At 42.2% G+C, this 25,637-nt stretch overlaps 1 protein-coding gene and 1 long non-coding RNA gene across 3 annotated transcripts in view; both read right to left on the bottom strand.

Moving 5' to 3' along the window:
- The window catches only part of FA2H (fatty acid 2-hydroxylase), a 718,995-nt gene that overhangs the window by 584,969 nt on the left and 108,389 nt on the right, over positions 1 to 25,637 (bottom strand). The window lies entirely within an intron of this gene.
- On the bottom strand, positions 13,253 to 22,536 carry LOC144798807 (uncharacterized). Its single transcript, XR_013603656.1, has 2 exons — positions 21,054 to 22,536; positions 13,253 to 15,403 (listed from the first exon to the last, which is right to left on the bottom strand). It is a non-coding gene; the product is annotated as an uncharacterized LOC144798807 (long non-coding RNA).

Raw genomic sequence — 25,637 nt, 5'->3', positions numbered from 1 at the left:
GTTTGGACGTAATGCTGGCAAAAAACTAATGGTGCATCTTGGAAATGTATGTTGGAAATGAGTCAGGTTTCTGCACTCTAATGTAGTGCTCATTTACATGGGCTGTGTTCTGTCTCTTAAACCGATTTACTGTGGTACATGTGTTTTGGTAAAATGTATGGTTTTAACATTTTTGACTAGGATCACACTGAGTGTCTGTGTAAATTAAAGAATTATATTTGCACCTTTTTCTATAATGTCACCTGTGTCTCCTCACAGTTTGCATCTCTCTGCTTATAGGGTACTCTTTAATTTGATATTGTGTCTCATGTTTTGATTAAATGCTGGTATAGAGATAGTGCTGTCAATTCGAAATTTATTTTCTGTCTGCACTATCCCTCTCCCTTTGCCTGCACCCTCTGCCTGCACCCTCTCATGTGCATCTGCAGAGGTCTATTATGATATGGCAGCTGGTGTGTATTAGACAGCGCTACCATGTTAAATCTTTTCCTTCTCTGCCTGTAGTCTCGCACCTTCTACTTTTACCATTTTATCTCTGTCTTCACTATCTCCCCCTCTGTGTGCTCCAATTAGCCTCTGCATGTAACATTTCTCTCACTGTTTCCAGCATGTGTTCTCTGTTGTACCATTTTATCCTCTGTGTGTACCATGTCTGTGTCTGCTTGCACTATCTGTGTCTCTGCTTGAACCATCTCACCCTCTCCCTGCACCATCTTTTCTCTGACTGTACCTTCTGGCCCTCTGCCTGCAGCCAAGCACCATCTATCCTCTGCCTGTACCAGTTTAGTCTCTGCCTGCAGTATCTCATTTTATGTCTGCACCATCCCTCTCCCACTGCCTTCACCCTCTGCCTGCACCCTCTCATGTGCATCTGCAGAGGCCTATTATGATATGGCTGCTGGTGTGTATTAGACAGCGCTACCATGTTAAATCTTTTCCTTCTCTGCCTGTAGTCTCGCACCCTCTGCGTGTACCATTTTATCTCTGTCTTCACTATCTCCCCCTCTGTGTGCTCCAATTAGCCTCTGCATGTAACATTTCTCTCATTGTTTCCAGCAGTTCTTCTCTGTTGTACCATTTTATCCTCTGTGTGTACCATGTCCGTGTCTGCTTGCACTATCTGTGTCTCTGCTTGAACCATCTCACCCTCTCTCTGCACCATCTTTTCTCTGACTGCACCATCTGGCCCTCTGCCTGCAGCCAAGCACCATCTATCCTCTGTCTGTACCAGTTTAGTCTCTGCCTGCATTATCTTATTTTCTGTCTGCACCAACCGTCTCCCTCTGCCTGCACCCTCTCATGTGCATCTGCAGAGGCCTATTATGATATGGCTGCTGGTGTGTATTAGACAGCGCTAACATGTCAAATCTTTTCCTTCTCTGCCTGTAGTCTCGCACCCTCTGTGTGTACCATTTTATCCGTGTCTTCACTATCTCCCCCTCTGTGTGCTCCAATTAGCCTCTGCATGTAACATTTCTCTCACTGTTTCCAGCATTTCATCTCTGTTGTACCATTCTATCCTCTGTGTGTACCATGTGTGTGTCTGCTTGCACTATTTGTGTCTCTGCTTGAACCATCTCAACCTCTCTCTGCACCATCTTTTCTCTGACTGCACCATCTGTCTCTCTGCCTGCAGCCCTGCACCATCTATTCTCTGCCTGTACCAGTTTAGCCTCTGCCTTCATTATCTCATCTTCTGTCTGCACTATCCCTCTCCCTCTGCCTGGAACCTCTGCCTGCACCCTCTCATGTGCATCTGCAGAGGCCTATTATGATATGGCTGCTGATGTGTATTAGACAGCGCTACCATGCTAAATCTTTTCCTTCTCTGCCTGTAGTCTCGCACCCTCTGTATGTACCATTTCATCTCTGTCTTCACTATCTCCCCCTCTGTGCGCTCCAATTAGCCTCTGCATGTAACATTTCTCTCAATGTTTCCAGCATTTCTTCTCTGTTGTACCATTTTATCCTCTGTGTGTACCATGTCTGTGTCTGCTTCCACTATCTGTGTCTCTGCTTTAACCATCTCACCCTCTCTCTGCACCATCTTTTCTCTGACTGTACCATATGTCTCTCTGCATGCAGCCCTGCACCATCTATCCTCTACCTGTACTAGTTTAGTCTCTGCCTGCATTATCTCATTTTCTGTCTGCACCAACCCTCTCTCTCTGCCTGCACCCTCTCATGTGCATCTGCAGAGGCCTATTATGATATGGCTGCTGGTGTGTATTAGACAGCAGTACCATGTTAAATCTTTTCCTTCTCTGCCTGTAGTCTCGCTTCTCTGCGTGTACCATTTTATCTCTGTCTTCACTATCTCCCCCTCTGTGTGCTCCAATTAGCCTCTGCATGTAACATTTCTCTCACTGTTTTCAGCATTTCTTCTCGGTTCTATCATTTTATCCTCTCTGTGTACCATGTCTGTGTCTGCTTGCACTATCTGTGTCTCTGCTTGAACCATCTCACCCTCTCTCTGCACCATCTTTTCTATGACTGCACCATCTGTCTCTCTGCATGCAGCCCTGCACCATCTATCCTCTGCCTGTACCAGTTTAGTCTCTGCCTGCATTATCTCATTTTCAGTCTGCACCATCCCTCTCCCTCTGTCTGCACCTTCTGCCTGTGTCGTCTCATGTGCATCTGCAGAGGCCTATTATGATATGGCTGCTGGTGTGTATTAGACAGCGCTACCATGCTAAATCTTTTCCTTCTCTGCCTGTAGTCTCGCACCCTCTGTGTGTACCATTTCATCTCTGTCTTCACTATCTCCCCCTCTGTGTGCTCCAATTAGCCTCTGCATGTAACATTTCTCTCACTGTTTCCAGCATTTCTTCTCTGTCTTACCATTTTATCCTCTGTGTGTACCATGTCTGTGTCTGCTTGCACTATCTGTGTCTCTGCTTGAACCATCTCACCCTCTCTCTGCACCATCTTTTCTCTGACTGCACCATCTGTCTCCCTGCCTGCAGCCCTGCACCATCTATTCTCTGCCTGTACCAGTTTAGCCTCTGCCTTCATTATCTCATCTTCAGTCTGCACCATCCCTCTCCCTCTGCCTACACCCTCTCATGTGCATCTGCAGAGGCCTATTATGATATGGCTGCTGTGTGTATTAGACAGCAGTACCATGTTAAATCTTTTCCTTCTCTTCCTGTAGTCTCACACCCTCTGCGTGTACCATGTTATCTCTGTCTTCACTATCTCCCCCTCTGTGTGCTCCAATTAGCCTCTGCATGTAACATTTCTCTCACTGCTCCCAGCATTTCTTCTCTGTTGTACAATTTTATCCTCTGTGTGTACCATGTCTGTGTCTGCTTGCACTATCTGTGTCTCTGCTTGAACCATCTCACCCTCTCTCTGCACCACCTTTTCTCTGACTGCACCATCTGTCACTCTGCCTGCAGTCCTGCACCATCTATCCTCTGCCTGTACCAGTTTAGTCTCTGTCTGCATTATCTCATTTTCTGTCTGCACCATCCCTCTCCCTCTGCTTGCACCTTCTGTCTGCACCCTTTCATGTTCATCTGCAGAGGCCTAATATGATATGGCTGCTGGTGTGTATTAGACAGTGCTACCATGTTAAATCTTTTCCTTCTCTGCCTGTAGTCTCGCACCCTCTGCGTGTACCATTTTATCTCTATCTTCACTATCTCCCCCTCTGTGTGCTCCAATTAGCCTCTGCATGTAACATTTCTCTCAATGTTTCCAGCATTTCTTCTTTGTTGTACCATTCTATCCTCTGTGTGTACCATGTCTGTGTCTGCTTGCACTATCTGTGTCTCTGCTTGAACCATCTCACCCTCTCTCTGCACCATCTTTTCTCTGACTGCACCACATGTTTCTCTGCATGCAGCCCTGCACCATCTATCCTCTACCTGTACTAGTTTAGTCTCTGCCTGCATTATCTCATTTTCTGTCTGCACCAACCCTCTTTCTCTGCCTGCACCCTCTCATGTGCATCTGCAGAGGCCTATTATTATATGGCTGCTGGTGTGTATTAGACAGCAGTACCATGTTAAATCTTTTCCTTCTCTGCCTGTAGTCTCACACCCTCTGCGTGTACCATTTTATCTCTGTCTTCACTATCTCCCCCTATGTGTGCTCCAATTAGCCTCTGCATGTAACATTTCTCTCACTGTTTCCAGCATTTCTTCTCTGTTGTACCATGTTATCCTCTGTGTGTACCATGTCTGAGTCTGCTTGCACTATCTGTGTTCTGCTTGAACCATCTCACCCTCTCTCTGCACCTTCTTTTCTCTGACTGCACCATCTGTCTCTCTGCATGCAGCCCTGCACCATCTATCCTCTGCCTGTACCAGTTTAGTCTCTGCCTGCATTATTTCATTTTCTGACTGTACCATCACTCTCCCTCTGGCTGCACCTTCTGCCTGCGCCGTCTCATGTGCATCTGCAGAGGCCTATTATGATATGGCTGCTGGTGTGTATTAGACAGCGCTACCATGTTAAATCTTTCTCTGCCTGTAGTCTCACACCCTCTGCCTGTACCATTTTGTCTCTGTCTTCACTATCTCCCCCTCTGTGTGCTCCAATTAGCCTCTGCATGTAACATTTCTCTCACTGTTTCCAGCATTTCTTCTCTGTTGTACCATTTTATCCTCTGTGTGTACTGTGTCTGTGTCTGCTTGCACTATCTGTGTCTCTGCTTGAACCATCTCACCCTCTCTCTGCACCATCTTTTCTCTGACTGCAACATCTGTCCCTCTGCCTGCAGCCCTGCACCATCCATCCTCTGCCTGTACCAGTTTAGTCTCTGCCTGCATTATCTCATTTTCTGTCTGCACCAACCCTCTCCCTCTGCCTGCACCCTCTGCCTGCACTCTCTCATGTGCATCTGCAGAGGCCTATTATGATGTGGCTGCTGGTGTGTATTAGACAGCGCTACCATGTTAAATCTTTCCTCTCTCTGCCTGTAGTCTCACACCCTCTGCCTGTACCATTTTGTCTCTGTCTTCACTATCTCCCCCTGTGTGTGCTAAATCACCTAAATCATGAAGTGAGTCATGATTTAGGTGATGTAGTTGTAGAAAGTCCTATGCAGTATGTGTCCCAGGCCTCTTAATTTTCAAATTGTGTTTATGCTGTGCAATTTAGATGCTGGGTGTGCTGTTGAAATGCAAAAGCAACTGCCTCTGTAAAATGTAGTAATCATTTCAGTGAATTTTCATTTGTACATTCTCAGTCCCACCTTGGCCCCCTACACTGCCTGAACTTCACTTCATTGTCCTAAACCCTGAAACTCCATTCCTAGAAAAATATTCTAAACTCTTGCAGCACAACTGCAGTGCTGTAAACCCTGAAAGAATACTCCTAGCAAGACTCCCTTTCATTGTAGTAATCATTTTACTGAATTGCAAGGGATAGTGTTGTGTGTCTAAGATCACAGTGTGAGTCAGTTTTCATTTCAGACGAATGTGGCAGAATAATTTGCTTAGTTGATGTGTTTAAAAATATGGGAATACATGTACTTATGAAGTTGATAACGGTAGTTTTTTATTATCTATTAGTGAAAATGATATAATTAAGTGTTTATAATTTTTTTGCAAGGACCAGCAACATTGTACTATATATAATGGATCAAAATCAGGACAACTTTCAAGTCAATTTTGAAATTTCCAACGAAGTCATAGTGGACTTAAATGTACCTTTGGAAGACAACATTGATACACAAGATAATGGAGAAGGAGATTTAAGCAGTGATTTTTTTTTATCAAAGTTTGGACATTGACTTGATAGAAGCAGTAGATAATATTGAGTTTGAAGTTGCAAATTTTGAAGTTGAGGAGAATGCAAACGAAATTACCGATGAAAACATGCTGGATGTTTTATTACAGTATGAAATGTTCGAAGAATAAAGTTATGATTTAGAAATAAAAATGATTTGAGAGAGTCTTTTTGTACTATTGTAATAATTTGGTTAGTTGATGTGTTTAAAAATATGGGAATACATGTTCTAATGAAGTGAGTCAGGCTTTAGGATATGTAGTGCTAGAAACTGCTATGCAGTACGTCTGTGAGGCCTTTTAATTTGCAAATAGTCTCCATGCTGTGTACTGAAGATCCTGGCTGTGCTGTAGAAATGCCATACCAACTCTTTCTGTAACATGTAGTAATCATTTCAGTGAATTTCAAGGCATATTTCTATATTTTTTCATTTAGAATGCAAGTCAGTGTTTTTTTTAAAATATTGTGTCAGAATCACTTTCTCGGTGTATCTGTTTTAAGACATGGGAATACATGTACTCATGGAGTGAGTTAGACTTTAGGACACCCAGTGCTTTTTACTCGTAGCCCTAGCTTGATACCATACACTGCCTACACACAACTGTATTGCTCTAAAGTCAGAAATATCAATCCCACCACGACCCCCTACACTGCCTAAACACCACTGCACTGTTCTGAACCCTGAAACACCATTCTCAGCAAATTCCCCTATAATGTTGAATTACCACTGCACTGCCCTAAACTCAGAAACAGGACTCACTGCATGATTTCCTACTCTGCTCAGACACTGTTGCTTTTCCTTAAACTTACTTATGAAGTGAACCAGTGTTTACATCATACAGTTGTTCTAATTGCTATGTAGTATGTTAGTAGTGGTCTATAACATGGTTTTTTTCTTCACAATAGATTGTTATTATCTACAGAAAGAAAAAACAGCATACCTACAAAGAATGACAAAAGAAAAAAATATGCACAGGATTACTTTTCCAAGAAAACACAATTACAAGATTTATCTAAAGAACATTGTACAGAGAAAAAGAAGAATGTTCCTGGTAAGACAACAAAGGATTTTATAAGGAAATTAACCCAAAGTAAAAAAAAGTGTGGATAATGTGGAAAAGATAAAAAAATTATCTGGAAGTACAAAGAAAAAGCAGATAAAATAGAAAAATGTTGGAAAAGTAAGTGCGAATCAAATTGTCTATAGTAATAGACGAAAAAATCAGTTTGTTCAAATTCGCAAGAGAATGTTTTATAACAGAGTTGTATTACATGTTTTTAAAAATGTAAAGAATTGTAAAAGGAAAACAGCTTTTTATAAGAAAAAAAAAGAATTGAAAGTATTGTTGATCAGGCTTTTGAATTAAAAAAGAACTTGTTTATTTTAGTAATCAATAGAATTCATACACTAGACAAGGCAATCAATCTTTTGAAAGCGAAAAGTAAGTGGAAAAGACTAATTAATAGAACTAATTTTTGTAATGTTTTTTCTGGAGAATGGAAACATAGTTCAAGTTGTGAGTCGTTTTTTAATGAAGAGAGTTACTTTCAGAGTAATGATTTGTTGCATGCAGTTGACACCAGTGGTCGAGCATATGATGTGAAGGACAGCTGTCCGTTTGAAAAAGAGAAAATTATCCCAAGAAGTGCAGAAGAGGTGTTAGCTGATGAAGTTTTAGGGAGACGTCCTAAGGCTCCAGTGTACACTTGGAATTGTAGTAGTATTTGTAGTGTACGACAGGATTCAATTGATTTTTTTTCGCAATTTCTTACGTAAGTATACTAAGAAAAGTCTTAAACAAAAGATTAAAATGTTGCAAGAATTAGACAATTGCAGACTGAGAGAAAAAACGGGTTTACAAGGGCATTCTCTGGCTTGCCTTTCTAGAAAAGTATGCCAGAGTGTTTTTCATCATTTTAGGACGTTAGCAGTGCATCATACTGAAGTGAGGAAATTAGTGAGAAGGTTGTATTATGCAAAAAGTCCAGCACTTAAGCTAAAACTGTTAAACAGTGCTCTTTTACATGGATCTGTATTAGATGTAAAGAACATTTGTGAAGAAATTGAGGTTAGTTACTTTTGTGAAAAAGAGGACAGTGCAGAAAATGATACAGTAATAGAAGGAAATGTGGAAGAAAATGTACAGAATTTTAGTACAGAAAATTTTGACCAAGAAATTACAAGGTTTAAGGTCATTTCAGGTGAAAGGCCAAACTTTTCTTGTGTGTGTTGTCGACAAACTCATTATAAGAATCAGACTAGGTTAGTTGATTTATATGTAAAAAGTGAAAAGGAAAATAATAATGAGTGGAAGGATTTTGCAACTTATTTGTTGGTAGAGAATTGTTTTGATTTGGGTTCTGATCAACATATTTGTAAATATTGTTATAATAAATTAAATGAAAACAAAATGCCTGCTAGAGCTGTACATAATAATCTTGAGTTGGTAAATACTCCTTCTGAACTGATGGATTTAAATACCTATGAGTCTATTTTGATTCAATGTGTGCATCCATTTCAGGCTATTGTTCGTATGGAGCCTAAGACAGGGAAATTGAATCCTTCAGATTTACAGAGAGGATTAAAGGGAAGAGTTGTATATTTACCTCTTGATTTAAAGAAAAATATTTAAACAATTGGTGTTGAAAATGTGGAAGAGGAACCTCTATTTATTCTTGTTATTGGCGTACCTACGAAGAGTAAGAAAATCTGGCAAGAATTAGTGGATGTTAGGAAAGTGAAAAAGGCTACGTTGTATTTGGTAAAAAACAATCAATATTACAAAAATGTATATGTAGGAGAAGAGGAAACAACTGTAGAAGACAACAGTGATTTGTCAGCTGGACAAATTGAAAAAGTGGATGTGTCCAGAAGTGAACAAATTTATGAACATTATAGTGTTCATCCACTGCATTCCAAAGAAGTAATGAGGAATGCTATTGAGTTATTCCAAATGAAAGAAGCAAAAGGAAGTCCCATTAGTGTATGGGAAGAAAGCTTGGAAGGTTGTTGTTTTCCTCAGTTACTTCCAACAGGTCAAGGTGGACGATATGATGACCGACCTGTGCAGATTCCTGCATCTGAATACCGGACTTCAAGATTATATGCAGAAGATCCAAGGTTTCACCAATGTATTCCATATTTTTTTCATCTTCTGTTTGAGAATGACTTGTCTGGACTTTCTTATGCAGTGAACCATATACTAAAAAGTGGAGTACATCTGCAAAATGTTTCGGCAAGGGACTTTATGGATAAAGTCCAACAGAAAGACACTGTTTTGGAATCTCAGCTAATTAATCTCATGGCATGTCAGCGTGGTACTAACGAGTATTGGTACCGTCGTCATGGGGATTTGAAATGTATGCTAAGAAACTTAGGAACTCCTACATGGTTCCTTACTCTAAGCTGTGCTGAGTATGCTTGGGAAGATTTACTTCAATTTCTTCGAGAGGCAAATGCAAACATAGAAAATATAGAATACAAGACACCTGGAGAACTGTGCTCTTTGGATCCAGTTAATGTATGCAGGTATTTCAATCATAGATTTGAAGCTATGATGTCTTTTATCACAAAAAAATCCTCCTCTTGGAGAGGTTCTGGATTTCTTTTGGAGAAAGGAGTATCAAGCAAGAGGTGCACCTCACATACATATGCAGCTATGGATCAAAGATGCCCCCAAATTTGGAACGGATTCGGATGACACAGTGATGACTCTTATCGAACAGTATTCTACATGTGCTGTTCCTAAAAGTACAGAACAAAAGAATTTAAAACATCAAGTCTTACGGTTTCAAACCCATCGTTGTGGAAAATACTGTCGTCGAAAGTACAAATCAAAGGACAAGTTCTACACAAAATGTCGTTTTGGATTTCCACGACCAGTAATATCAAAAGGAGAAGCTTGTTGTGAAGTTTCCAGAGTCCTGAAAAAAATAACCCTTCTCATTATTGATGAGGTAAGCATGGTATCAAATGTAATGCTTGCTTTTGTGCATTTAAGAATGCAACAAATTCTTAAAACACAGTATGATGTGTTATTTGGATGCAAACACGTCATCGTTTTTGGAGATCTACTACAGCTAACTCCTGTGAAAGGACAACCAGTGTTTAAAACCGTTACACATGAAGATACCAGAAAGTGCCTGGGAAGCATTGGAAATGTTAATATATGGTTATATTTCAAATATTCAGAACTCATTCAAAATATGCGACAGGCAAAGGATGCTGATTATAAAAGTATTCTTCAAGATATAAGAATTGGAAAAGTGAGTGAACATTGCAAAGAAGCTTTACAGGCACGATTACTTTCAAATTTGTTTCCAAATGAAAATGTTGGTGCAGAGAATATATATAGAAAAATTGCAGAAAATAAATCAGTGATATGCTTGATGCCAACTCTGCAAGAATGTTCAATCTTCAATGAAAAAATGTTAAAGTTAGAAAATCAAGAAATTATAAAACTGGAATCTATTGATAGAATAGAGCATGAAGGAGCTACTATTATTTTGTCAGAAAAGTTTAAGTCAAAATTGGATTCTTTAGACAAATCAATGTCTAAAACGGCTGGTTTAGAAAAGAATCTATATGCATGTTTAAATTTGTCGGATAATTTTACGACGTAATTTACATGTGGAAAGAGGTTTAGTAAATGGAGCAATGGGTCATGTTGTTGCTTTTGTGAATTACCCAAATAGAGATGACATTGAATTTTTGAAAATCAAATTTGATGAAATTGAAGAAGTACAACAATTGAGTCGTTGTTCGACTCGATTTTTGTTTGTAAAAGATTTATATGTCCGCCGAAAACAGTTTCCTGTTTGTTTGGCATATGTAGTGACTATTCATAAATCTCAAGGTTTAAGTGTAGATAGTGCTTTGGTGAATATTGGAAGTACTGTGTTCAAGGAGGGTATGGCATATGTTGCTTTATCTCGAGTCAGAACTTTATCTGGATTATACTTGATTGATTTTGATGAGACAAAGATTAGTGCAGATCTAATTTGTGTGAAAGATTATAATAGGTTAAGAAGAGAATATGTTCCAAATTTACCTCAATATCCTTTATTTGAAAAGCTTGTGGTAGGTCAAAAAAGAAGATATGAGAAAAATTGTAGCGAGGTTGTAGAGAAAAGAAAAAAACTAGATGAACCAGTAATTGTAAGCAAAAAGAAAAAGGATAGTATTGAAGAGGTTGTTGGATTTCAGTTTGAAAACAGTTCTGGTGTCAACTGCTATGCTAATGTAGTGGTTAATGTTTTTTTTCTTCAAACTTTACAACAACAGATTGTTGAAAATCGGGATCAAAGATTTTCTTGTTTGTTGAATTCTGTCTTTGAGAAATGTAGCAGTGATAAAACAAAAATAGAAAGTGTTTCTGATATTCGAAATGTTTTAGACATATGTTCTGGTCTAAATCAATTTTCACGGAATATTCAGCAAGATTGTCAGGAATTTCTAATGTATATGCTTGTTGTATTGCAAGATGAAGGTATAGATATTGAAAATATTTTTGACGTTTCTTATAAATGGCAACATGACTGTGATAATTGTTCGTTTTCAAGTAGTACTGAAATAGATACTGAAAATTTTATATATTTAACGTTACCAGACTGCAAATCAGTGTATTTTAATAATCTAGTTAGAGAAGCAAATCAAAACATGGTCTGTACCCAATGTAACTCACAAATGTTATCAACATTATTTATACAAAGATATGGACGGTATGTAATTTTAATGCTCCAATGATGCAGACCTGATGGAACAAAATTGACAACTTTAATAAAAAAGTTTGTGGCTTCTCAATTATCAATTTCAGGAAGAACTTTTGTAACTGTAGCAATTATTTTCCATGATGGTCCTTCTACAACATCAGGACATTACACAGCTTATTTAAAATGTCCAAAAGACTGGACTAATTGTAATGATACTCAATTGACTTTTAAACAACGTTTGCCTTTTGACTTACCAAATTCTTACCTAGTGTTTTTACAGCCCAAATTTTAGGGGAAACAATTGGCCTAGGAAGATTAGTGCTGTTAAAAAAGGTTAGTCTGATGTTGAGAATTACTTTGTAAGTGAAGGTGATCAAGATAAAAAAAAACGTGTACTTGTCATAGAGGTAGTGTAAGTGTATCACATAGTGAGTGATATGAGAATTACAGGAAATGTTGATCATGAGTGAGGCAGAGGTGTTTTAGATTTGTTGTAGTTGTTGGAGATGTTGGTGACATTTTTATTTCCTTGTAGAGGTTTCTTTTAATGGTATACAGCTCCTTGGTAAGATAAAGGATGAGCAGAGTGTGATCGGCATACCAGATGATGTTAAGGTTCTGATAGCATGCTAGTTGTTTAAGGTTCTATGTTCATGATAAATAGCATCGGGTGGAGCTATAACCATTGTTAGATGGTTCAAAAGATGTTGGTGCTTTTGGTTCAGAAGGTTGGGAAACGGATGCTTAAGAGTACTATTAAGTAACTTCCAAACTAAGGATTTCACACATACTATTTGGCCATGAGGAATGATATGTGAAACAAAAAATTACTATTTCGGGTAAATGTTGTTAGCATATGTTAGTACATTACTTTATTTAGAGTGTATAAGAAAGAAGTAATAATGTTTTGTTACTTTGTGATTGTTGGTGACATTCCTTACTTACATAAACAATTGCTGTTCGAAAAAGACATTTAAGATATGTTTTTTTCTAATTGTTACATTCTTAATGAAAATGTTGAATGGGTTTTTTAAACACAATCTTTTTGATTGTGTTTTTTTTGCCCGCTGTCATATGATGAGTAGTATTGAACTCACTGTTTTTAGTGAAATTCAATATATTCTGAGAACAACAAAATAAAATGTATAACATATTGTACAAATTATGTTGTATTTTGTATTGTGAAATGTATATTATAACTCAATTGTTTCTTCTCTTCCACAGATATTATATTTATAAGGTAAACACAACAAACAAAAAATACTTTTTCATCACTTTCTTACTTCTCTTTCTCTCTATCGTTTCTTCACTCTCTCTCTTACTCCTTTACCTTTCCTCATCTTACTCCTCTTCCCTCATTCTACTTACTCCCCTTCATTCACCTTTACACTCCTTCTCTCACCGTCAGTACTCTTCCTTCACCCTCACTCATCTTGTCCAACTCCCTCTTTTCCCTGTCTGTCCCTCACTTGTCTTTCCTATCTTCCTCCATCACTACCCTTGTCTTGCTGTATCGATCAGTCTCTTCTCACTGCCCCCTTGCTCTCTTTCCTTCACATCATCCCTCAGAGACCTTCAATCACTCTACTTCTTTCACTTCCTCACTCCCTTTCGCTCACTCCCCTTTCCTCCATCCGTCTCTAAGTCTCTTCCTCTGTGTCAGTCACTATAACTGATTTACTCCTTCACAGTCCGACACTCTCCCTCTGTTTGTCTCTTTTACTGTCTCCCTCTCTCTCCACCAGTCTTCCTTTTCTTTTCTCTCTCTTTCCATAAATCCTTCTCTCTCACCTACTTCTTTTTCCTTTCTCTTAATATGCCTATTTTTCCATCACTCCCCTTCCCTCACCCTTATATCCGTTCCCTCACTGCCACTGCCCTTCATTCAACCTGAGTCCTCTTCCTCCACTTCATGTTCTCTTCTCTCTCCATCACTCTCATTCCATTTCTCCTGCACCCATTCCCTCACTCTCCCTCACACTCTTTCGCTCACTCCATCTGTCAATCCCCTTCCTTTATTCCCCTTTCCTCAATCCCTTTTGGTAACTCTCATTCCTTTAGTTTCTCACTCCTTTCACTCCATTTCTCTCTCCCTCTCTCCCTCTGTCTCACTCAGTCTAACCACTTCATTTCCTGTCATTCACTCGCTCTCCCTCTCTTTCTCTCTCACTCTCTCCCTCTGTGTTTGTCCCTCACCCTTACTTTCTTTCCCTTTCTGTTTTTTCACTTCTACTTTCTTTTGTATTATGAAATATATAATATAACTCAATTGTTTCTTGTCTTCCACAGATACTATATTTATACAAAAATATTCTATTAAGTTGTCATTATTTATAAGGTAAGTATGACAAACAGAAAATACTTTTTCTTCCCTCTCTTACTTCTCTTTCTCTCTTTCCTATTCTTTAATCTCTATCTTACTACCCTTCCTTTACTCATCTTACTCACCTTTCCTCATTCTCATTACTGCCCTTCATTCACTTTTACAGTCTTTCGGTCACTATCAGTACTCTCTCTTCACCCTCACTCACCTTGTCCAACTCCCTCTTTCCCCTGTCTGTCTCTCACTTCTCTTTCCTATCTTCCTCCATCACTACCCTTGTGTTGCTGTGTCGCTTAGTCTCTTCTCACTCCCCCTTACTCTCTTTTGATAACATCATCCCTCACTCACCTTCACTCACTCCACTTCTCTCACTCCCTCACTCCCTTTTGCTCAGTTCCCTTCCTTTATTCCCTCTCTCACTCCCCTTTCCTCCATCTGTCTCTAAATCTCTTCCTCTGTCTCAGTCACCATAACTGATTTACTCCTTCAAACTCCCTCACTCTCCTTCTGTTTGTCTCTTTCACTGTCTTCCTCTCTATTCAGTACTCTTCCTTTTAGTTTCTCTCTCTTTCTATACATATGCTTCTTTTTCAATAACTCCCTTTCCCTCAATCGTATATCCCTTCCGTCACTGTTACTGCCCTTCATTCAATCTGAGTCCTCTTCCCCCACTTCATGTTCTCCTCACTGTGCATCAGTCCCATTCCCTTCCTCTTGCTTCCATTACCTCACTCACCCTCACCCTCTTTCACTTACTCCATCCGACAATACCCTTCCCTTATTCCCCTTTCCTCATTCCCTTTTGATAACTCTCATTCCTTTAGTCTCTCACTCCCCTTCACTCCTTTTCTCTTTCCCTCTGTCTCACTCAGTCTAACCACTTCACTCCCTGTCACTCACTTGCTCTCCCTCTCTTTCTCTCTAACTCTTTCCCTCTCTCTTTCTCCCTCACCCTTCCTTTCTTTCCCTTTCTGTTTCTTTCACTTCTACTTTCTTTTGTATTGTGAATTATATATTATAACTCAATGTTTTCTTGTCTTCGACAGATACTATATTTATAATAAAAAGTATTAACTTGTCATTATTTATAAGGTAAGTATGACAAACAAAAAATACCTTTTCATCACTCTATTATTTCTCTATCTCTCATTCCCTTTCTTCACTGTCTCTTTTACTCACCTTCCTTTTCTTTATCTTACCCCCCTTTCCTGATTCTCCTTACTCCCCTTTATTCACCTTTACACTCCTTTTCTCACTATCAGTACTCTTCCTTCACTCTCACTCACCTTGTCCAACTCTGTCTTTTCCCTCTCTGTCCCACACTTCTCTTTCCTATCTTCCTCCATCACAACCCTTGTCTTGCTGTATCGCTTAGTCTCTTCTCACTCTCCCCTTACTCATTTTCCTTCCTATCATCCTTCACTCTCTTTCACTCACTCCACTTCTCTCACTCCCCTTCACTCTCTTTCCCTCACTCCATCCGTCAGTCCCTTTCCCTTACTCCTCTTTCCTCATTCACTTTTACTAACTCCCATTCCTTTAGTCCCACACTCCTCTTCACTCCATTTCTCTCTCCCTCTCTCCCTCTATCTCACTCAGTCTAACCGCCTTACTCCCTCTCAGTCACTAATGGTGAACCATTAGGTCGGTGGCAGCGCCTAGGGTTTGCTGGAGAGCTTATGTGCAGCGCGAGCTGGATTTTAATCCAAAAGCTCGCTTATTTCTTTTGTTAAGCTGTGAGCCTACTCAGAGTGCGCAGGCATGATTTAGATGCCGGCACCTTCGTTTTTTTAAAAACTGTCACTTTTACTTCTGTTGCACCAATTTTAAATTTTGACTGTACTCACTGCATTTTGTGCACTTTACTGCCCCTCCTGCGGCCTCCCTCGCCCCGTTCCACCGCAGCTGACAGTGCTGATTGAGTGGAGGGCGAGGCGCCATCTTGGGCTGTGTTGTTTGGGAAGCCTGGCCGGAGTTAGCGGTCCAGCGCTTTCGGGGAGGCAGGCTACAAAACGACAAGCAGCGCAGGGCTCACTGTGAACCATTAGGTCGGTGGCAGCGCCTAGGGTTTGCTGGAGAGCTTATGTGCAGCGCGAGCTGGATTTTAATCCAAAAGCTCGCTTATTTCTTTTGTTAAGCTGTGAGCCTACTCAGAGTGCGCAGGCATGATTTAGATGCCGGCACCTTCGTTTTTTAAAAACTGTCACTTTTACTTCTGTTGCACCAATTTTAAATTTTGACTGTACTCACTGCATTTTGTGCACTTTACTGCCCCTCCTGCGGCCTCCCTCGCCCCGTTCCACCGCAGCTGACAGTGCTGATTGAGTGGAGGGCGAGGCGCCATCTTGGGCTGTGTTGTTTGGGAAGCCTGGCCGGAGTTAGCGGTCCAGCGCTTTCGGGGAGGCAGGCTACAAAACGACAAGCAGCGCAGGGCTCACTGTGAACCATTAGGTCGGTGGCAGCGCCTAGGGTTTGCTGGAGAGCTTATGTGCAGCGCGAGCTGGATTTTAATCCAAAAGCTCGCTTATTTCTTTTGTTAAGCTGTGAGCCTACTCAGAGTGCGCAGGCATGATTTAGATGCCGGCACCTTCGTTTTTTAAAAACTGTCACTTTTACTTCTGTTGCACCAATTTTAAATTTTGACTGTACTCACTGCATTTTGTGCACTTTACTGCCCCTCCTGCGGCCTCCCTCGCCCCGTTCCACCGCAGCTGACAGTGCTGATTGAGTGGAGGGCGAGGCGCCATCTTGGGCTGTGTTGTTTGGGAAGCCTGGCCGGAGTTAGCGGTCCAGCGCTTTCGGGGAGGCAGGCTACAAAACGACAAGCAGCGCAGGGCTCACTGTGAACCATTAGGTCGGTGGCAGCGCCTAGGGTTTGCTGGAGAGCTTATGTGCAGCGCGAGCTGGATTTTAATCCAAAAGCTCGCTTATTTCTTTTGTTAAGCTGTGAGCCTACTCAGAGTGCGCAGGCATGATTTAGATGCCGGCACCTTCGTTTTTTAAAAACTGTCACTTTTACTTCTGTTGCACCAATTTTAAATTTTGACTGTACTCACTGCATTTTGTGCACTTTACTGCCCCTCCTGCGGCCTCCCTCGCCCCGTTCCACCGCAGCTGACAGTGCTGATTGAGTGGAGGGCGAGGCGCCATCTTGGGCTGTGTTGTTTGGGAAGCCTGGCCGGAGTTAGCGGTCCAGCGCTTTCGGGGAGGCAGGCTACAAAACGACAAGCAGCGCAGGGCTCACTGTGAACCATTAGGTCGGTGGCAGCGCCTAGGGTTTGCTGGAGAGCTTATGTGCAGCGCGAGCTGGATTTTAATCCAAAAGCTCGCTTATTTCTTTTGTTAAGCTGTGAGCCTACTCAGAGTGCGCAGGCATGATTTAGATGCCGGCACCTTCGTTTTTTAAAAACTGTCACTTTTACTTCTGTTGCACCAATTTTAAATTTTGACTGTACTCACTGCATTTTGTGCACTTTACTGCCCCTCCTGCGGCCTCCCTCGCCCCGTTCCACCGCAGCTGACAGTGCTGATTGAGTGGAGGGCGAGGCGCCATCTTGGGCTGTGTTGTTTGGGAAGCCTGGCCGGAGTTAGCGGTCCAGCGCTTTCGGGGAGGCAGGCTACAAAACGACAAGCAGCGCAGGGCTCACTGTGAACCATTAGGTCGGTGGCAGCGCCTAGGGTTTGCTGGAGAGCTTATGTGCAGCGCGAGCTGGATTTTAATCCAAAAGCTCGCTTATTTCTTTTGTTAAGCTGTGAGCCTACTCAGAGTGCGCAGGCATGATTTAGATGCCGGCACCTTCGTTTTTTAAAAACTGTCACTTTTACTTCTGTTGCACCAATTTTAAATTTTGACTGTACTCACTGCATTTTGTGCACTTTACTGCCCCTCCTGCGGCCTCCCTCGCCCCGTTCCACCGCAGCTGACAGTGCTGATTGAGTGGAGGGCGAGGCGCCATCTTGGGCTGTGTTGTTTGGGAAGCCTGGCCGGAGTTAGCGGTCCAGCGCTTTCGGGGAGGCAGGCTACAAAACGCAATGTGCTTCCGGGAGCGCAGCGGACGGGCGCAGCGGGCGCGACGAAGGCGCGCCGGAGTCGCGCCAGAGTTAAGCCCGTCTGCGCCCGTCCGCGGCCAGCCGGGGCTAGGGGCACGGGACGCTGTCGGTTATACCACCTATACCCCGTCTCAGCTTTGCCTCTTATGGTCCCCCGGCTGTTTAAATTTCACCACGACCACTACCCTACAACATCTTGGCTTATACTGTTCCCCCCCATCCCACCCCCCTAGTTTTGCATCCTTTTTTGTTTCATCTGCCTCCATACCCGTTCCTGCTCCCTCGTCACTCCTTGCCCCTCCTACTCAACAACCTTTCACCTCGGCTACCCTTCTTAACACCAGGTCCGCTGTAAATCATCAATATGAGCTATTTGATTATCTTGATACCAACAAACCAGACCTCCTGTTTTTAACGGAGACCTGGTTCAAGACCGACTCCCTCCCCAATGTGCTTGCCGCCTTGCCATCTACCTATTCCGCCATTCGTGCGGATCGCTCTGACGGCAAACGGGGAGGTGGGGTGGCGCTAATAGCCCGCACGGACATCACTTTTCATATCCTCCCCTCCCCCCCCATCGCTGACGTTGACCTTCTTGTAGCTCGTTCAACCTCCCAGCAAGCCCCTTTTACTTTTGTCCTCATATACCGCCCCCCCCAGCTCACTCCCTCGTTCCTTCCTGAGATTCAGACTCTGCTGGCCACTCTGGTAGTAAATTACTCCTCTGTTCTTGTCCTTGGGGATCTTAATTTCTGGCCCTTCGACCCGGCCGAAAGCCCCCAGTCCAAGGAATTCACTAGCCTCATGGAAAATTTGAATTTTGTACAGCTTATCCACAGTCCCACCCACAAACATGGCCACACGTTAGACCAAATTTGGACACTAAACATTCCATCCACTCTGCCCACCATTTTACCCTGCCCTTGGTCAGATCATTTCACTATCACCTTCTCCCTTGGTTTATCACTCCCGATCAAGCCCCCCCTTCCTAAAAATACCTGGGTTCGGAAATGGGGCAAGGTCAGTATGCCCTCCCTCTGCTCGGCCCTGGCCACGACTTGCCCGGTCCTTACTGGCCTGACAGCTGGCCTTCAACTTGCCGCGATTAACAACTGGCTTACGAGGGCTGGAGATGAACTCGCCCCCTTCAGGCGCCTTTCAGTAAAAAGGGCCCACGCAGCCAACCGCTGGTTCACCCCCGATCTGAAAGAGAAAAAACTTGCTGCTAGAAGGGCTGAAAGAGTCTGGCGTAGAACTTACGATCCTGCCTTAAAAACCATCTATTTGGCCACTCTGCATACCTATAAAAAGACCATTCTGGAAGCTAAGGCTGAATATTACACCCACCGGATACTGGTTGCGGAGTCTCAATCGAAAGAAATCTTCTCCACTGTTCACGAGCTTGCCTCCTCCACCAGAGTCACGTCCACCACTCCCCCGTCCCAACTCCTCTGTGACTCGCTCAATGAGTTTTTTATAGATAAAGTTAAAAAGATTAAACATAACATTCCCCTCCCCTCCCCCACTTTCATGGATCCTTCTCCCCCCCCCCCCTCTGCTAAACTGTCCAGCTTCCCACTCCTTACCACTGACACCCTTGTTCCCCTGCTTCAACGGGTCAAATCAGGCTCGCCTCAGGATTTTGCCCCCGCTAACATACTCAGGGAAATCTATTCAGTCTGCCCTTCCCCTCCCTTGACCCTCCTTAATGATTCCCTTATCCATGGTCACGTTCCTATTTCACATAAATCGGCGGTTGTCATCCCCATTTTGAAAAAGTTGGACGCCGATCCCCTCTCTGCTTCCAATTACCGTCCTATTTCACTTCTCCCCTACCTTGCTAAGGTACTCGAAACTCACATCACCTCCACGCTGAGTACTCACATTGAGACAAATCACTGCCTTTCCCCCTGTCAAGCTGGTTTCCGCCCCCTGCACTCTACCGAAAAGGTGGTCATTTCAGTCATGGACAAGCTGCGTGACGGAATCGACATCAACCGTCCGCAAGCTCTGATTCTCCTTGACCTATCCGCCGCTTTTGACACGGTGAACCACACCATTCTTCTTAACCGTGTCAGGGCGGCGGGGGTTGAGGGCCTTGCCTTCCGTTGGCTGCAGTCCTTCCTGGCTGAGAGAACACAGAGTGTCCATTTGGCTGATTTTGCAGCAGCCACCCGCAAGGTAGAGTGCGGGGTCCCCCAAGGCTCATCACTTTCCCCTCTTTTGTTTAACCTTTATATTTTCCCTCTCATTTTTATGTTACAGCAACTGGAGGTCACCGTATTTAATTATGCGGATGATCTCCAGTTAATCTTCAATCTATCCCATTCATCTGCATCCGCTTTGAATGTTCAAACCACCATGACCCTTATCCAAGATTGGATGAACTGCAGCCACCTCAAACTCAATCCGGACAAGACTGAACTGGTCTTGACCGGAGGTGGCTGCAGTCCCTGGTCTCCCTCCTTTTGGCCCCCTTCCCTTGGTGTCCCTCCACTCCCGGTTCCTAAAGTGAAGACCCTGGGTATCTTTCTTAACCCCCAGCTCTCGGTTCTCCCTCAAGTTAACTCTGTGGTCTCCTCATCCTTCTTCTCCCTTAGAGTGATTAGGAAGGTCTCCCGCTTCTTTTCCCCCCCTGCCTTAAAAATCATCATGATGGCCATGGTGTTATCTCGGATAGACTATGGCAACATAGTCTATAACGGAGCCCCTGCATATATGATCCACCGTCTGCAACTGGTGCAGAACCAGGCGGCCCGTCTGATCCATGGCCTTCCCAGATATCATCGGGTCACCCCACTACTCAAGACCCTGCATTGGCTCCCGATAAGAGAGCGCGCCCTGTTTAAGCTCGGCTGTCTTACTTATCAAGCCAGAGCGGGCACTGCTCCTAAATTCATCTGCTCTCTTATCAAACCTTATTGCCCAGGCAGAGAACTCCGCTCGGCTCACTTGGCCCTTCTTACCATCCCTCGCTTTAAAAAGCAGAGGTCGGGCGGAGTGAGATTCGCTGTCCTGGCCCCAACGTTTTGGAACTCCCTCCCAATCGCTCTACGCACCTCCCTTTCGTATTCCCTGTTCCGTAAAAATCTTAAAACTTTCCTGTTCACTCAAGCCTTCCCCTAAATCCGTTGCCGCTGCCATCCACTGATCTTTCACTAGCGCCATGAAACCGTTGGGTAAGCGTGCGCTGTACAAATGTTTTTAAATTCAAATTCAAATTCACTTGCTCTCCCTCTCTTTCTCTCTCACTCTCTCTCTCTCTTTCTCTCCCTCACCCTTCCTGTCTTTCTCTTTCTGTTTCCTTCACTCCTACTTTATCCCTCAGTCCCCTTTCCTCTCTCTTAATCTCCTTTCTTCTCTCGCAGTCACCCTGATACCCATTCTCTCACTGTTACTGCCTTTCACTCACCCTTAGTACTTTTCCCTCACTCCCATTCGTTTACTCCCTCACTCACTATTTTTCATCCATGTTTCTCTCCCTGTCTCTCTCTCTCTCTCATTCACTCTAACTGCCTCACTGCTTCTCAGGGGCATATTACCAAGGGTGGCGATATTGAATTATTGCCGCTTTAGCGGCCGTTTTCGGCCGCTAAGCGACGATAATTCCATCGCCCTATTACCAAGCTGTCGCTAATACTAGTTAGCGACAGCTTGTAGGCGATAGCGAGCGGTTTGGGTCCCGCTTTGCATGTCAGCGATATTTATCGCTAATGACATGCAAAGTGGGCGTACCCAACCGGTTAGCGACTGAAAGCAGTCGCTAACCTCGCTATCGCCTATTACCAAGAAAGGCGAAGCGATGGAAATATTCACGCTGAGCGCAAATATCGCCAAACGCTAACGCCTGCAAATACCAGTTCTTAGCCATGTTATCCAATGGGAGGTGGATAACATGGCTAACAGCATTTGCACGCTAATGAGTGAACACTGCTGGTTTTCCAGCGATATTCACGCTAACGCCTACAATATTATCGCTTTTGAGATAAACGTTAGTAATAGGACGTTATCTCAGCGATAATATTGAGCGAAGCGCAGCGTTAAAAAAACTAACGCTAAGCTCAGTTAGCGATAAATATCGCTAACTGTTGGTAATATGCCCCTCAGTTCCTTGCTCTCCCTCGCTCTCATTCTGTCTCTCTCTCTCCCTTACCCTTAAACTCATTTCCTCTCTCTTTATATCACACCTTCTCTCTTCCTTACTCATTTTCCCTCTCTCTTAATTTTGTTCCTTCTTTCACATTCATCTTCCCTCACCCTTATACTCCTTCCCTAACTGTCACTGCCGTTCACTCACCGTCACTCCCTTTCCCCCTCTCCACTTCCTCCTGTCTGTATTTTTCACCCTTTCACTTTCCCTTTCCCTTTTCCACACTCCCCCTCGCTCTCACACTCTATTCCTTCCTTCCATTCTCTCACTTCCCTTTACTAACTCCCTCCATCCCCTCACCTCACTTCTATGTCCCTCACTCCCCATCTCTTACTTTCCCTTACTCCCCTTTTGTCATCCTCATACCCCTTCCCTCACCTTCACTCCACTTCTCTTAACTTCACTCCCTTTACTCGGCTCTACTTCTCCCTTTCCATCTCTTACTTCCCTTCCTTGTCTCTGTTCCATGCTCTCCTTTTCTCACTCTTCCTCCCTCTCTTTCCTTTCCTTACTGCCCTTTCTTTACTCTTTCTCTCCACTTACCTCACTCCCCTACCCTTAGTCCCCTTGTTTCAATCACTCTTTGACTCCCCTTTCCTCACTCACCATACTACCCTTTCCTCACTCATTCCATCAGTCCCTTCCTCCCCTACACTCAGTCATTTCAGTCATTCATTTATACTCTACACATTCATTCAAAAAAAGTATGACACAGTATATAAGAGATATATGCTCACATGCATCAAGGGTTTTTGCATTCGCAAACGGTGCGAATCACAAAATTCGGCCGTTTGCGAATGCAAATCCCGTTTTTGGGATGCATGAAGCTTTTTGGTATTTTCGCAATTTAAGAAATCGCAATTTTTTGCGATTTCTCAAATTGTGATTGCATTTAAGAAATCGCATTTTTGCGATTTCTTAAATGCAATGCATGAGTTTTAAAAAATTGCGAATTCGCAAATTAGAAGTGGTAAATTACCATGAAGTTAACCTTCATGGTAATTTTAGAAAACTTTCAAAAATGCACTAAAGTGCATTTTTGAAAGTTTCATTTAAAACACACACATGCCCTTTGGGCATGTGTGTGTGAAAAATGCACTTTCAGGTACATTTCAGGGGTGCAGGAGGGGGTCCTTTGAACCTTCCCTGCACCCTTGAAATTGCATTTTCATTTTGCGATTCCTTAATTGCGAATCGCAAACTGAGAATGCCTTCCAATTGATTCCTATGGGCCTCTAGAAATCTTATTTGCGATTCCCAAAATTGGGAATCGCAAATAAGGAAAAATAAGGAATCTCAAATAAAAATGCGAATTTTTAATGCATAGGTATTTGCGATTTCTAAATTGTGATTCCTTAATTTTCGCAATTTAGGAATCGCAAATACCTACAATGATGCATGTGGTCGATAGCTCTTTGTGGAGAAGTGAAGTGAGTTCTAAAAAGAACTGGTTTTTTTGTCTTTTTTGTTTTGTATTTTTTTGTATTTTTTTAACAATTTTATATTTTTTGGGGATTTTTTAGAACAAAAATAAAAACCAGGTAACAAAAAACTGCCCAACAGGAACAAAAAAGAATTAAATGAAAAAAATTATTGGTGGGAGCATTTGTGCTCGGCAATCTTCAGCTCTATTAAACTTAGACTCGCCATAGCAAAGAATTTCATTGCACATGTTGCAACGGAGGTGGACCTTGCTGAAAAGTGGCCTGATATTAATAGATGATGTAGAAGGAGATGCTCCTCCAGATGAAGTGCTGGGGACAGTAGGTGGTAGTTGTGTCGCCAGGGCTCTTGTAGAAGCCTGTGCATATTGGTGAGGATGCACATTCCTCAGATGCCGCAACATGGTGTGTATGCTGAAAGAGTACTTTTTCTGAGGGTTTCCCCTCGACAGCACACTCCCACAGATGGTGCAGGTTACTTTTGGCGCATTCACCTTTTTCTGCCCCTCAGGAAAAGTGAAAAACTTCCATATGAAGGATTCTTTTGATTTCTTTGCAGGTGGCTGTTGTTGCTCCACATCTGAGTCAGAAGAGGAGGAATCCTGTGGCTGCTGTCTCTCTGCCATCTTTTCAAAAGAAATCCTGGCATAAACTCCAAAGCTGTAACAAAGCAGCAAAGGCCCTTCTCCCAAGAAAAAGAAAGAGATAGTGAGGGAAGTGGGTGGGGTTTTTGAAGATTCTGGAATAGAAACTTCTATAAACCAATCAAAAGTGTTGTTTTCAAATCACATGACTTTACGTGCGCGCATGGGTGCGACCGTCGCATATAAATGACGATTATACGATTTTTGTAAAAGCTTAAAAACGTGAAAAGGAGGCAGGGTAGAGACTCCCTGACCCCCTAGGCTTTCTCAGGGGGTCCCCGAAAGGCCAAAAAAAACATTAAAATAAAATAAAATCGCGAGGTGCGCGCACGTTGGAATTATTTTTTTTTTAAAAAGCTATTGACAAATTTGATTGTTTATATTTTGATTGAAGATATAGACTATACAATTCAGCTGTGCTGTTGCATATTATAGGATATAGTCAATGTATTACAATATACAAGGGCAGTTTGTTGAAAAATAAATATATAAAAAATGTCAAAACTGATACCTTTGAAATTCAATGAAAAACCCATAGGTTTAACACACGTTATAGTTAGGAATTAGCATTGAAAAAACCTTAGAAATTCACTGAAAAAACCATAGGTTTGACACACGTTATAGTTAGGAATTAGCATTTAAAAAACCTTTGAAATTCACTGAAAAAACCATAGGTTTGACACACGTTATAGTTAGGAAATAGCATTTAAAAAACCTTAGAAATTCACTGAAAAAACCATAGGTTTTACACCAGTTATAGTTAGCTGTACATTTTACCCATACAAAACCATTGAAAATCCCCCGTTATAGTTAGTTGTACTCACTATAACTTGCGCGCCCGCAATCCACTGCTGATGATGTCACATATTACATCATTCATGACATGGTCAGTGACATCACTGATGACATCTCAAATGACATCACTGATGACATCACTGATGACATCATCCATGTGACAATGAAATACACCTCATCACACACTAGTATAATATTTTTCACTCACTGTAAAATAGAAAGTGCCATATTTAAAACCATTGACACACCAATAGTATTTTCAAAACACCCACTCAGTGAATCATAGAACTATACACACATCTTATCACTTACCTATAGATTCAGTGTTATATGCAGTGAATAATCAACAGAACACTATCAAATATACTTATACGCCTATTTCAACATTACACACCAGCACACATTGTATTCACTTATAAATACATCCTTCTGACTTATGCAAACAATTGATTATACTTACATTTACTCACCTACACACTTATACAAACACCACTTCATCTATTTATATAGATAGTAACTCACACTTAGTGTGTTATAAAATCACTAGTACAAGTATACAGTTATCCATATAGTGACTCATACAATCACTAAGTCTTAGGCACACTTCATTAGATATAACTGTCACATACACTGCCTTTTTTTTCAAGTTTAATGGAGATGTACCATTGAGAGAAATATTTCATCACCACCACACCCATAAACATATACACTCACTGAAACAACTGTTATAACATGCAGTCTTAACCTAATATACCTACTGAATGAACTATTCACACAAT

Source organism: Lissotriton helveticus, chromosome 12 (genome assembly GCF_964261635.1).
Source record: "Lissotriton helveticus chromosome 12, aLisHel1.1, whole genome shotgun sequence".
Lineage (NCBI taxonomy): Eukaryota > Metazoa > Chordata > Amphibia > Caudata > Salamandridae > Lissotriton > Lissotriton helveticus.
Note: the sequence above shows the minus strand (reverse complement) of the source record. Positions and strands in the feature narration are given on the sequence as shown.